Raw genomic sequence first — 15,922 nt, 5'->3', positions numbered from 1 at the left:
GTTGGAGCTAAAAGATGTAACAAATTGTCGTGCTGAAATGTAAGAATCAAAATGGAATTTGAAGTCAATGGTGAAGCTATTTGAATAGATGAAGGAATAATGGGCTCATGAGTGATATGTTTGGAAATGGATGTTAAAATGTTGTTATCTGATAATTTCTGAAACTGGGAATCTGAAACAGCAATTTTCAAAAGGCTAATCTTGGATTCAAGTTCCTGAAAATGGATTTCCAGGAGGCTGAAGATCTGCTGCAGTTCTTGCTGCGACATTAGAGTTTTGTTGCAACACAAAAGAAGCAGTAAATAAAGCTAGAAATTGAAGATTTTGTTAAGATGTGCAGAATCAGATTTCGGAAATGAAATGTTGTTTGCAAGTTATTAGAGGAAAACTGAAACTAAATGCTGAATTTTGGAACATACATCTTCTCAGAAATTGAAAATCAGTAATGCAATGATACAAACTTATCAATCTATTTGCTGATCAGGATGTAAGATTCTAGAATCTGATTCAAAACCTTTTGAGTCCCTGAATTCAATATTGATAGTTGCAAGGGAGTGAGGTGGAAGGCTGAAAAACCAAAAATGAACCTGCTGGAAATAGAATCAGAGCTTAGCTTTGTGCCAACTTCAGAGATTGTTTTTGAACAGGCATCAATTGGAATTCAACTTTCTATTATCCCATTTCCAAATGAGAATCCTTGTTGAGCTGAGCTTTACATGATTCAAGCCAAATTACAATTTTTGAACTAAGAAAAGGAAAAAATAATCAGCATTTAGCTATATTTCTAGAATTCATTTGCTGTGATTGATGTTTCATATACCTTATTTATGAGGTGGCATGATTACAACTCTTAGGATGTTCAAACAACAAGTGTTATCTGTAAACAGATTCTGGTTTGCAGGAAGTTGCTGTGCAGTTAGCTGTGCTACATTGTGTAAGAGTTTTGCAAGTGAACGGAATGAGATTTTGCAGAAACTAATTTACAATTGTGGAAATTCTGAACTGAAGAAGACCAAAAATAGAGTGAGGAAAAGAGCAGAACCTGCAAAGAGTGGCTATTGACATTAAATGAAGACTGATGCTAGATGTCGAGGCAGAAATAAAGGAAGACAGTGATACTTAATTTCTGTTAGCTGGGAATCTTGAAGCTGGTTTGAACTAGAATGGATAAAGATTGCGGAATTGCTGAATCTGGACTTTCTGAAATCAGGAAACTAGTATTAATTCTAAAATCTGGAATTGGAACTAATCAAGTTGCTGGAAGTTGCAGAAATGCTGGGAATTTTAGAGGTAAAAACTTACACATTAAAAGTGAAACAGAATGGAAGCTGAATTTGCAAGTTGCAGAAGCTATGAGAGACTTTCCATGACTTGCTGAAATTGCTGAAACCGAATTTCAGAAACATATAGAATCCGGTGTGCCAGAATTTTTGGTCATTGAGCATCAAGATTTGGAAAGAGCCATAACTCAGATTCTAAAATTTTGGTGGTTGTCTCTGTTCAAAGCTAAGTATTGGTTTTTCAGTGTTATATGATGTTCCATTTGCTTTGTATCAAGTTTTTTAGCAGAGAAAGACCAAATTCAGTCATGCTGGGAAGTTAGTCAACTAAAATCTTCAAATGCAAGGGTCGGTCTTGTCTTAGAGATTTTTCTGTGCAGTAATTTCAGAGGGAATTCGATTTGTTAAATTTGTTGCTAAGAATGTGGAATTTGAGCTCTGAAAACTGTGAATGCAGAACTGTAAAAATTCAATTCTGAATAGTTGTTGATGGGATACTTTAAGTCATATGAAGAGGAAGAAAGAAAAGTTTTAGAGTCACATGTTCTGAATTCTGAAATTAGATTCTGTTATGAAACTCTGGAATTTGTTGTGGCTTGGCTGAATTTGTATTCTTAAGTTCTGGTTTTCGGGCAATCAAATTCAAGGACTAAAATTAGCTAACAAGAGTTGTAAATGAATGTGTCAATTTAAGTATGATGCATGTCAATTCTAGTTAAAGTTTCTGATCATAAAAGAATCGAAGTGGAATTCTTATTCACTCAGTATCAAGTGGTGTTTACTTCCGGAAATGGAATGGTAAGAAGAAAAAAAAATAGAACAAGAGCAGAAATTGAAGAATTCTGAAATTGGTTATAAAAGTCAATTGTCGTTGACACAGGAATTGAACCTGTGATTTCTATTTTCTAAAAATCTACTGTTGAAAAATGGAAATAGGAAGCTAAAGGCTAGGCTGTGAAGCATGACATTGCTGACATTAATGCCAGTTTTCAGAATCAGTGACTTTCTGGAATTTTTGGTACTCAAACTGTACATAAGAAGTGCTGAAATAAGGAATGTATAAGTGACCTAGTGCTGAATTTGAAATCTGAATCCAGTTGTACAATGTGAAGGTATTTCAATAGAGAAATTAAGATTAGTTCAACACTGAAGTGTACAACTGCAAATGGAGTTTGTATTCTGATTTCAAAGAAGTGCAGTGCAGTTCCAGAGAAATCTTCACGTTTTGTGAAGAATTGCAAAGATTACTAATCTTGGAATGTTAGTTGAGTGCCAAGTATAAGTGATGATTGCTACCAATTGTGAGAACTTTGTAACTATAGAAACTTCAGTAATAACAGGAACAAAGGTTGAGGATAAATGCAGATTGAAGAAAGGGAAAACATTGGCTAGAAATGTGTCAAGTATTTATAATGCAAGATTTGTTCTATTGTCCGAGACGGTCAAAGTTTAAGTGTGGGGGAGGGAGCTCTTTTCCATAAGGGGATGTGAAATTGTTAAGCTTCTAAATGCTGGAATTTAAGTGGACAAATGGAAAAACAGTGAAAATTTTTTGAAAAATGGCACATCAAAAGAGTATCAAGGGAAAGATAGAGTATCAAGATTCTATGTTTGCATTCAAATTGAAGGAGAGGTTAGCTTGATGTTTTGAATTTGTAATGACAAATGGTATTCATCTCTTTTCACATCAAAATGGTCAACTCATCAAGTATATTCCTCCAATACTCTCATCTCCTCAATTCTTCATTGAATTCTTTTCTTTTGCCATTTTATTCACTTTCATTGTTATTCCATTTTGATTCTTCATGATAAATTCCTTTTGATTCATGTATGTTATGTTTTTGGTGGTGGAGAATTAGAAACTAAGCAAGATTATGGTAGTGAAATGTTGTGAGTGACATTGAGTGAGCTCCACTTATACACATTTTTGAGTGCGAGAGTTAGAATAGGTAAATCCATTGTGAGATTGCAACTTGCTTAATTTTTTAATTGGATTAAAACTACCATACCTACTGATTATTGTTTGGATTGTATTCATGATTGTTTGTGATCTTTAAGATGACCTTAGTTAAATTCTTTTTACTATCTTCTAGGTATTGCTAGGGAAATTTGTGTGGAGATGATTTTAGATTTTCTTTACTTGAATGGGGCATCCAAGACTAAGTGTAGGGGATTTGATAACCATGATTTTGCTATATTGTTTTAATTCATAATGCATATTTTTCATGATCTTTTCATAGCTTAATTTCACATTTTACCTCATATTTCATAATTACATATGATTTTGGATCTAATTGTAAATTAGCCTATTTTCATGGTATTTGATGTTAATATTTTATTATTATTTTGTAGGCATCAAAAGGGTCATGGACCCGATCAAATCAGACCACATTTGGGCTCAAATCAAGGGCTAAACGAGGCGATCAAACCTTGGAGCATTATGGACCGTTCATTGAAGATCAGAGAGATCTGAGCCATCCATTGATAATCTGGTCCATCCGAGCTCATGATGAGCAGATCTGAGCTATAGATGAAGATCCAAGGGTTTTGAGCCAGATCAGAGACAATCTAGCCGTTGATCAAGCCCCGAAATACTTTGGACCGTCTGATCAAGTTTGAGGAGGATTTAAAAGGGACGAGAAGCTACAGTACACGATGGACTCGGCGTTCGTGATTTCCTTCACTATTCTTCTTCTTCTCCGCCGCGACGCTGACGTTCCCGTTCTCCATTTCAGATCCAGAGCTTAGCTTCTTCATCGCCGGCGATCACTGAGCATCTGGTGATCTTCGTCCGAGGTCACAGAGAATGGTCGAGGGTGTTTCCCAGTCCACGCGTTGAATCTGATTTTCATCCGCGATCCAGGCTGAGGGTGTTTCCCAAGTGCAGCGATCTTCATTAGCAACCGGAGGACGAGGGCGGTTCCCAATAGCTCTGGATTACATTTCATCCCCATTTCATCAGCTGCATTCGAACGGATTTGATCAGCCGATCGAGTGTGCACAAATTCCAGATTTAGCCTCTATTTTCTTGTGCGTTGAGGACTCCAGTTGGTTGTGAGCCCGAAGGATGTTTTCCGGAGGTTAAGAACTTCCAACTGGACTAGTCGGAAGCTTGGTTTGTCGTCGGTGGTCACCCGAAGGGCGTTTCCCAGAGGTTACTCTGTTTCCGACAGATTGTTGAGGTTTTGGCTTCAGTTCTGGTTTGTGGAATGTTAGGGTTGCATCTTCTTTATCTTTGTCTTTAATTTGTTCTCAAAACTTGCTCAGATCTTCAGATCTGATATCTTCCTTTGCAAATTCAATTTCTGTTTGAGGATTTGTATTTCTGATTTCAGATACTTGCTTTTAAACTCGGACTATTGACCTGATATTGATACTGATACTAACCTTAGTTCTGTTAGATTTATTTTGTTACTGATACTGATAGTTATAGGATTTAGTGATTTAGTTAGTAAATCTTTGCTCTAACTTTGGCTTTTATACTTGTGATCTTGCTTAAATGAAGATTGATCAACTGTAGTTTTGATTGTTACCTCTGCTCAATATAAATTTTGTTTGAGCTCATGAGTTTAATTGTTAAGTAAGATTGTGTTATGAATTGAAGAGTTGATGAGTGATTTTCTTGATTCAATGGTACAATTAAATCCAAATTTAATTGATGCTTATTTGATGAGAAGGAAATGAAGGTGATAATAATAGAGGAGATCAACGTTACTTGAATCTGTTCTTGATCTTGTTAGAAGAACTTAATTTGAATTGCAAATTGAAATGAGATTTTGAATTAATTCTAGAATTAACACACATTTACTAGTTAACCTTGGAAAATACGACTTGGGACTCCTTACTAAACGTGTTTCATTTAGTTTATATGAGTTTCAATCTTTATTAATTTGGAGCGCCTTGTGACATGCAAAAAGGCTGACACCAAAGCCCCTTCAAAAGGACAAGTACAAGACTCTAAAGGCGACGTGAGATGAAACATAGTCCGAATTGGAAATTGAGGCCATCGCTGGACTTGCGTTAGTAGCAAGTCATCAAGACGATGAAAACGAAGCAAGCTCGTTCGAAATGAGCATTAAGAGCATTGACGAAGGGGGAGATATATCGGAAGAAAGTAGTAGTTCAGGGGGAGCTATGGATAATAAGATCGACAAGATAAGTCAGGTACGATCTCTTCCTCCCAATAAGTTATTTAAATTTGATAAATTATTATCTAAAGACTGTTACAAACTAGAAAAAGAAAATAAAGAATTAAAGTTAATTCTAGCCAAATCTTCTCTGTTAGAAGATTTTGAAAAATTAAAATTGGAAAATGATAAATTAAAGACACAAATAGAAAACTTGAAAAATCATACATGTTCAACTATTCGAACTCAAAGTTTTAAAAGACTAAGCTGGTATCTTAGATTTCACAGGGGTCAAATTAGAAAAATTCCCAAAAGTTATGTACCCCCAATTTTTCAAATTAATCATGTAGGAAGGAAACTATATTGAATTCTAAAATCATTTTTGGATTAAAACTTCAAAATTAGGGCTTTCAGAGAGTATATTACATGTTTAATTTCCTTAAGAGGCTTTGTCTAGAAAGTGGTTGTTGCTCCAATAACCAAGAAGGTCTAGTGTCTCGCCACAGCCTGAAAGCCAATTAATGAAATAAAATATTTAATTGATTAACTGATAAAATATTTAGTTATGATTAAATAATGCTTTAAATAATTGTCAAAATTACTCAAATATTTTTTTTACAAATTTGTTTAACTTAAGAAATTATTGATGTTACAAATTTCTTTTACTTAGAATTTTTTTTGCAAAAATTAAAGTTTCTAAAATTATTGTAAAATTTTTGAGATAGCAAAATTATTTTCAAAGTTTGTCAAAAACTTCAATATTATTTTCAAAGTTTGTCAAAAACTTCAATATTATTTTCAAAGATTGTCAAAAACTTGATAAGTTTTTCAATTTTTTTTGGAAAATTAGAGATTTTTTTTAAAAAAGTTACCCTTATATTTTTTTGGTACCCCATTTTTTATGTGATCAAAGCAAGAGAAGGGAAGATTAAGTCTAAGGGGAGGTAGCTTAATTTTTTTTTTCAATTTTTGCACTTTAATTGCTAATTTATTGCTTTACTTTATGTTGGTATACCCTAACTTAACTTGGGTTGCTCACATCAAAATGGGAGAGATTGTTGGTACCCCAAGGTAGTTTTGATGTGATTAAATAATTTAAGTTAGGTCTTGTTGTGTTTAACCCTGTGTTTAAGTGTGCAGGAATTTAGGAGCATAGGATGTCGAGCAAAAGACGCAACTAGCGAGAATGATGACACGAGAGAAAGCCGACGGGTTTAGTGCGTCTGAGGGACGAGGTATTGCGGAAAAGTATACCGGTGGACGAGAAGGGAGCGTGCAGTGTTTTCGAGGGACGAGAAGCTGAAGCGAAAGATTGCTCGAGGAGCAAAAGATGCAGCTGTCCGAGGGATGAAAAGCTATGGAAGAGTACGCTGGTGGACGAGAAGGAAGCATGCGATGATTCCGAGTGACGAGAAGCTAGAGCGGGTGCTTGCTCGAGGAGAAGGCCAGAAGTTGGGTTCGGGTGAGCCCTATTCCGGATGGCCAAAATCACCCAAGCGAGCTGAGCAAAACACCTGAACTGAGGCGAGTAGAACCAGAGCAGGAGACCGGGACCAAAAATCAGTAAAAGCTTAGTTTTGGGGCCCGGGGCGCCCAGACCTGGTCACCCGAACCCGTCCGAGGCGCCCGGACTAGGGCATCCAAAAGAGTCCAGGGTGCTCGGAATCTCAAATTTAGCCAAATCGACATGGCTTTGACCGTTGCATCGGGGATAAAATATTATCTCATTCCAGATGCTTGGAACCTTTCCAGGTGCCTTGAGCAGGGCTATATAAGCAGCCCTACTCGCAGAAGCTAATCACAACAATATTTTTGAAGTAACAACACTTGCGCTTGAGTTTGTCAGAATTTAGTTTTGCTTTGTGAGCTTTGAATGCTGTAAGAGGCTTTTCTGTCTAGAGGAGATCTTTTAGTGTGCCTTTTCACCTTAGATTAATAACCTCTCCGATTGTAACTATGTAATTTATCGTGTCTCTTTCTTTTTAGTTTATTTCTTATTTTGTTTAAGCAAGTGTTTTATTTTAAGTTATAAGTCCAAGAAAGGTTGTTTTGCTTAATTTGTGCAGGGGTTATTCATCCCCCTCTAGCTGACCGCCAAGGGTCCTAACAGAAGGTACAAACGATGCTAAGGTAATGAAATGTGACTTTCTTTTATTTAAAATTAAAAAGCAGGATGGAGAGACAAGAACTCAACTACATGCAAGGATTAAAGACATTCTGAATGGACTTCATTTGATCACTCATCAACTGGAAACTAGGGACATCATAAGGTATGTCTTAAACTCTTTTCCTTGAAATGCACTGTGGACATCTATAATAGATGCCTATAAAGTTTTGAGGAATTTAAATAAACTAAAATTTGATGAATTATTTTGTGAACTAGAATTACACGAACAAACTAACGCCAAACATGTTGAGAAGGATATAGCCTTTGTTGCAGGTTCCACAAAGCAGGCAAAGATGAAGACTAAACCTGAGCCAAAATTTGAGTCTAACTCAAACTCAGATGAAGAAGAGAAACCTATGAACATGGTTAGGAAGATGTTTACAAGGAAGAAAAAGGACTTTAGCAAGAAGGACATTCAGAAGATGATGTTAGTATTAGCCCGATGAGCCAATTATGAAATGATTAAGCTTATTGGGTTATTGGGTTATTGGGTTATTGGGTTAATGGTTAATCCAATATAATAATCCAACTCATTAAGAGGAAAACAAAAAGATGTTTAATCTGAATTAGACTCATTGAGTTAGACTCAATTGGATCAAATTGTTGGATTGAGTCTAATTTAAATTAAATTCATGGAGTCAATTTGGATTGATGTTCATGAAGTCAATTGGGATTTATAAGGTTCAAGGAATTAGACTCATTGGGTGAACTTGAATTCACCAAGGATTAATAAAGGTCTTTTACATGATTTGATCATGTAAAAGAAGAAGACTAAAAGGTTCTTCATGGAAGATGTAAAGCCTCTAAGCATCTTCATGAAAGATGATAATTCTTGAAGGAAGATCGAAAGGCACATGGACTTTTGGTATTCCATGATGGCAAAAATCATGGAATATAAAAGGTGGTGTGTTGATGATTTTGAAAAAGAGAACTTGAGATGTTCATTTGGTCTTCTTCTCCTTCCTCCTCTTCTTCTCTTAGTCGTTCCTTCCACATGGTCGAATCACCTTGTGTGGCTAGTACCACAAAGTTGGTTCTTCTCTGAAGGTTTCATTCGTGTGACGAATGAAGGACGTATTCGTGTGACTATCATAGAGGTACGACCGCTTGATCGTGCTGAGATTTGCATTTAAAGAAGAGTTGCTGTCGGGATTGTGAAGGACACACAACAAAAGTATACTTCTCATTGTAAAACTTAGTATATGTAGTTTTATCCTTCGCATGGATCGTTTGGGAGAGGATCTAGTTAATTTTTCTGCTGCTCTTGCTGTGTGTTTAGCGCGCTAGATCCCAACAGTGGTATCAGAGCCACTTGCGAAGACATATACTAAGTTGTTAGAATTTTTATATGTGATATAGAACTTGCATGAGATGTCTACTATGACCTACATGATTATGGGTCTCGGCCAAATAAGGTTTCGACCAAAGAGAGTTTCGGCCAAACTAGGTTTCGGCCAAAGATGTTGTCAACAACAAGGTCTCAGCCAAACAAGGTTTCGGCAAACTATGTTTCAGCCAAAACTATTGTGGACAGAAAGATTTTGGCCAAAGGTTATATGGGTAGTAAGGTTTCGAGTATGACAGCAACCCTTGACCCCCGCCCGCTAACTGGCTAATGAGACCACCATAGTGTTACAACTCATAAGTCTTTGTTTAAATCATAGTAGATTTTATGTCATAAAATATTGTGAATGTTATGTGATATGGTGCATGGTTATGACTTTTAACCTCAATGTGATTGGATATGTGTGTATATTGTAATTCATAATACGGTATGCCTGTCGTACCTCTCCTTTTTCATTCTTATTGTAAATTTAGACTACCCTCGAATATAACTTGAGATTTCTTTAAATTTTGTAATATACAAATTAGAAAGAAATTAGTCTACTGGACGATGGTGAAAAGGGGGAGAAGGACAACAACACACGACGACCAAGGAAGCACTCGGAGAAGATGCTTGGACCTAAGTTGACCTTTCGATCTTCTCATTGTCTTGAGAAGATCGTAGTGATGGGGCCATAACCATGTCACATTTAAATTAGCATATATGTTGATGTATGCCATGATATGCCATGAATGTATGTGATGCATGTGTAGCTATCGTAATTAGATCATTTTTTCATTTGCCTACCAAAGTTTGATACTCACTACTATCTCGATCATTTGTAGTTAGGTTTGTCAAAGTAAAGTAACTCATTTTATCTTGGTAGAGTGCGACAGAATAATTGTGATGTCCAACTATTGGGCTTTGAGTGTGACTTAACTAAGTTGAGAACTTAAAGGCATATCCCATACGATGAAATTCAAATTATGCTAGTCTTGGGCGATTAGCCAAAGCTAACTCAAGATGAGTTATAATGTAGATTTCATAAGGTGGGCAAATGAACAAATAGTCTTATTCACCTAAAGATACAAGAGTTACATAGAATGTAATTGGTAAACGTTGTCTACCTAAGTTGTACTAAGTCTTGGGCGATTTGCCAAAGCTAACTCAAGATAAGGTATAATATGGATCATATCCAATTGGTACACATTTCCTACTTAATTTATACAAGTCTTGGACGATTAGGCAAAGCTAACTCAAGATGAGGTATAATGTGAATCTTGTCCCACTTGAATGTCTTTGCTTTTGGGTTTAGAGCTAGTATTGACTTGCTCCTACCAAACTTTAGAATTTAGTGGGAGAATCATTTAATTAAAAGGTCTAATTAAATGATCTAAGTATATTACTTTTCCACATTTTATTGTAGATCACCATGTCATCTAGTATGTCGAATACACTCTTTATGTGATCTATCCTTGATAAGGACAAGCTAAATGGAGCTAATTTTCTAAACTGGTATAGGAACTTGAGAATAGTTCTTAATCAAGAGAGAAAACTGTACATCTTAGAGCAATCCATTCCTGAAGCACTCCCCACTACTGCCACTAGAGCTGATAGGGATGCTTATAAGAAGTATCAAGATGATGCATTAGATGTATCATGCCTTATGCTCGCCACCATGAACTCTGAGCTTTAGAAACAACATAAGAACATTTTTGCTTATGATATGGTTGAATATCTTAGACAACTATATCAAGGACAAGTAATGTAACGACCCGCCTTCTACTGACTAGGCTGTAAGGCCGATCGTTACGTAATGTTGTGCTAAATTACTATTGCGGAAATCTGGATTGATTAAAATTTTTACTAAACTGATTACTGTAAAATCTGAACTTAATATTCTGGGTGTACCTAGGAGTTGTACACATGCTAGGGAAGATAATCTATGCCTCCCGAATGTCCTGCTAGCTGTAATCAGGCATTTCAATCGATCCATGGATCGATTGGGCTGTCGGATCGATCTCGTGATCGATCCAGCTTGACAATCGGTCGGCTGACCGATCCACAAGCTATCTCGCTTCAGAAGCGGCTGGATCGGTCTACCGACCGATCCAATGATCGATGATCAGTCGACCGATCCCTTGATCGGTCGACCGATCGATGAGCTCGGTGCTCTCTGTTCGCGCATGGGTCGGTCGGCTGACCGATCCGATCCATGCCAACTCTTGGATCGATCGGTGGACCGATCGGCACCACCCAAACTCGATCGGTCCGGCCGTGCAGGTTCGATATCACCACAAACTCTGATTTCAGCACTCTAGCGTGCCAAAACCTCACACAACAATTCTAAAATCAATGGTAATATATTCTAGAAACTATTAACCAGCATTCTAACATAATTACTAACAAACTAAATAAATCTCCCATGGTTTAAACATTCTAAGGTCTAAAAATGCATGAAAGAAGAAATACTAAGAATTCAACTATTTAAGCTTGCTAAAACCCTGAGAATCTTTTATTCCAGTTCCTGCCACACACACCATCTTTGCATCAAACTCCAGCTTCCTCTGCTAGTCCATTTTCCCTTTACCTTTATCTGCAGTATAAGGAAAGTAGAATCTGTAAGCTTAAAGCTTAGTAAGAAACCAACTACCTCACTAAAACATGCAACGATGCAAACATGCTTTTAAAGAATGCTATTTGAAAACATGTACTGGCATGGCATACTATGGTTGCAAGCATAAACTGAAATAACTGAACATGTAAGCTGAAACATGGCATAGCAAGCTAATCACATAGAACAATAATAGAGAACTAAGCTAACTGAAGCTAACCTGAAGCTGAAATCAAACTCAACTAACATAACTGATTTTATGAGTTTTGAAAACTAATAGCATAGTAGATCAAAATAATAATCATATGCTGTTTGCTGTGCGTGCATCCCTAACTAAACCCGGGTTTGCAAGTCCCAATTTAGTAGGGTTTACTAGGTTATCTGAACCTAGGGACGTGGGAGTCCAACCCAATGGATATCTAATCCAGAACAGTAAAATACTGAATATAGCTAAACTGTTATAAATTGCTGTTTCTAGGTTATCTGAACCTAGAGCTAGGTTGTCTGAATCCAGAGGCGACTGTGGGAGCCCACCCGTTGGATCGTAGTCCCATATAAGCTAGAATAAACTGATTTACTGATTTACTGATTTAGATGCTTCTAATGCATTCAACTGAGCTGTTAAAATGCCTAATTTGCATTTTTACTTAACTAGCTATTTTATCGAACACTTAGTGTGCCCCAACTCTCCTCTCTATTAGGGAGACCACTTCTAGGCACCCGACAACGTCTAGAAACCCCCACTGAAGAGGGATTACTTGTCCGGCCCATCTAGAAGTGCTCACTAAATCCCTAAACCTGCGAGGAGGATCAATTTCACGCTAAGCGTCGATAAAAATCTGCGTATAGCTAACTAATGCGTAGAAAACCCAAACGGAGCTACTTATACTGCAGGTGAGGGGTTTCTTACCTCGTACGCTAATTTCCTTACAATTCTATTCGCTAGAATTCCGGTGGAGACGACTTCTCGATGATCTTCTAGCGTCTAAGCGTTCCTCTCGCGAAGAAGAGCGTCCTCGTGCCGGAGTTATCGCCGGAAGATGACCTTGGGGCCCTAGGGAGGGAACCCTAGGGTTGGCGCCGAGAGGAAGGAGGGAAAGAAGAAGGGTGTTCGGCATGAGGGTTTGGAGGGGAGGAGTTTGCCGAACCAAATTCTAAAATAAACCAAACCCAACCTAACTCTTCTATTTATACTAAGTGGATAATTGAACCCAACTCTAATATAAATATAATTGATTCCTCTTTCTCTCAGCACGGCCCTGCTGGGTTCACCGGTTACTAAGGCTAACTAAAAGTTATCGGATCCGAGGGGTTTCGGGTTCGATTCCCGCCTAAGCTATTTTGCGGTTCTAATTATTTTTACTGCTTCCGCTACTCGGAAAATTCCGGAAAAATATCTAAAAATTCCAGAAAAATCATAGAATATTTATAATGTAGTTTTGAGAATTTTCGGACGTTACAATCCCCCATACCTTATAAAAAGTTCATCCTCGAACTTAGAATAACTCTGGGTACTTCTGTCTCATGCTGGCCTCTGTCTCCGAAGTTGCCTCTTCTGCTGTGTGACTGTGCCAAATGACTTTGACTAATGGTACTTCCTTGTTCCGCAATTTCTTAACTGCTCGGTCTATTATCTGAATAGGCCAACTGTCATAGCTGAGGTCTTCGCGGATCTGGGGCTCAATCACCGGTGGCATCGGGTATGCTTCTTGATAGAGACATGAAATACGTTGTGGACAATTGACATTTCTCGGGTAGCTCTAGCTCATATGCTACCTTGCCCACTCTCCTCATCGATAAGGTATGGTCCCACATATCGGGACTTAGCTTGCCCTTTTCCCAAACCGCATTACTCCTTCATGGGATCTACTGGAACACAATCCCACGCAAACTCTAAGGGTTTGGTGTATCGACATAGCTCTTACGGCTTGTCTCTATCCTCTGGCGGATCTGCTGTATATCTGTTGTGGCTGAAGCTCGAGCTCTTTCTGTTCACCACTCTCATACCACAGATTGAGATCTACACCTCCGTCCGTAGAGAGCCTCGTAAGGTGCCATACCGATAGTGGATAGCTGTTGTTGTATGCAAACTCTACTAAGCTCGGATATTTGCACCAACTTCCTTGAAGTCTAGGCACATGCTCGAGCATATCTTGGATTTACCCGCTCGCCCATCCATCGAGGATGGAAAGTGCTAAACTTTAACCGTGCCCAAAGTCGACACACTCCTAGAAGTGTGATGTGAACCTACTGCTGAAATAATGGTTCGTGGGACTCCATGTAATCTAACGATCTCCTTGAGATACAACCGGGCTAGGCTCCATGGAGTAGGATATCCTGATAGCTAAGAAGTGGGTTAATTTAGTCAATCTGTCGACTATTACCCAGATGGTATCAAAACCATTCGTGGTTCCGGGTCCCACTATAAAATCCATAGAAATGTCTTCCACTTCCATTCCGGTATCTAAATAGGGTCAAAACTCCTCTGGTCTCGATGTTACGCCTTGACCCTCGGCGGGTCGACAGTGCTAACATATCTAGCGATGTCTCTTTTCATCCCGGGCCACCAAAAACGTTTCTTCAAGTCATTTTGGTGGAGCCCGGATGCATCGCATAGAGAGTCTTGTGAGCCTCATCTAAAATCTTTCTTCGTAGTTCCTCCCGATCCGGAACGCATAATCTATCGCCAAAGTACAACACCCCGCCAGCGACACTCAATTCTCCACTTTCTAATTCTGCTAATTGATTTTGTGATCCTGCTCCTGAGCTGTCTGGAGATCACCAAGCAAGGTAGACTCTAATGTCATAGTAGAGAGTTGTCCGACTATGAGTTCGAGATCGAAATCTGAGATCTCCTTCTGTAGGGGCAGTGACATGGCTGCTAGAGATAATAGGGTAGCGTTGGACTTTCTGCTGAGGGCGTCTGCTACCCTATTCGTTTTTCTTGGGCCTGTCGCATATTCAGATCCTTCTGAGTGAAGAAGTACTTCAGACTCTGATGATCTGTATACACTCTGCACTGAGCTCCATACAAGTAATGTCTCCAAATCTTGAGAGCGAACACCACTGCTGCAAGCTCAAGGTCATGAGTAGGATAGTTCTTCTCATAATCCTTAAGTTGTCTGGAGGCATAGGCAATCACCTTGCCATCTTGCATCAGCACTGCTCCTAGTCCCAACTTCGAGGCATCACTATATATGTCAAAGCTATCTGCGTTCTCTGGTAGAGTCAGAATAGGTGCACTGGTCAATCTCCTTTTCAGCTCGCTGAAACTGTTCTCACAGTCCTCTGTCCACTGAAATTTTCTGTTCTTTCTACGAATTTCCTGTAGTAACCTGCTAATCCCAGAAAGCTTCTGATCTCTCTGGCGTTCTTGGGTCTTTTCCAGTTGCTCACAGCTTCTATCTTACTGGGGTCTACCATGATACCATCCTTGGAGATGACGTGACCCAGGAAGGACACCTGATCTAACCAAAATTCACATTTCGTGAACTTGGCGTATAGTTGATTCTGCTGAAGGGCCTGTAACACTATTCTCAGGTGCTCTGCGTGTTCTTCCTGAGTTCTCGAATAGATAAGGATGTCATCAATGAATACGATGACAAACTTATCTAAGTATTCTCTGAATACTCTGTTCATAAGGTCCATGAAAGTAGCTGGAGCATTTGTCACACCGAAGGGCATGACTACGAACTCGTAGTGTCCGTATCTGGTCTTGAAAGCTGTCTTAGGTATATCCCCTTCCTTGACCTTCACCTGATGATAACCTGATCTGAGATCTATTTTAGAGAACACTGCTGCTCCCTTTAATTGATCAAACAGGTCATCTATTCTGGGGAGAGGATACCTGTTCTTGATTGTGACCTTGTTTAGTGCCCTGTAATCTATGCACAGACGCATGCTCCCGTCCTTCTTCTTCACGAACAATACAGGTGCTCCCCATGGTGAGTGACTAGGACGTATGAAGCCCTTATCAAGCAGCTCCTGTAATTGCTCATGAAGTTCCTTCAGTTCTGCTGGAGCCATGCGGTAAGGTGCTTTGGAGATAGGATTTGTACCGGGAATGAACTTTATCTCAAATTCGATCTCCCTGTCTGGTGCTAGGCCTGGTAACTCTTCAGGGAAGACTGCTGGGTAGTCACATACGACTCAGACCTCTGCTAGCTGTTGGTCCTTGTCCTGACTGGTACTGACTACGTGTGCTAAGAACCCCGTACATCCTGAATCCATCAACCTCTGTGCCTTCAGAGCTGAGAGAAACTTCTTGGCCTTTCTTCTTGGTTCCCCGATGTATTCAAACTGTGCTTCTGCTTCGGGTATGGCACTCTATAGAAGCACCGTATCTGATCAGGAAGTCCATTCCAAAGATGACATCGTAGTCAGTCATATCTAGCACTATCAGATCACAAA

The sequence above is a fragment of the Zingiber officinale genome, chromosome 4A, assembly GCF_018446385.1.
Source record: "Zingiber officinale cultivar Zhangliang chromosome 4A, Zo_v1.1, whole genome shotgun sequence".
Classification (NCBI taxonomy): Eukaryota; Viridiplantae; Streptophyta; class Magnoliopsida; order Zingiberales; family Zingiberaceae; genus Zingiber; species Zingiber officinale.
This window is presented reverse-complemented; position numbering follows the sequence as displayed.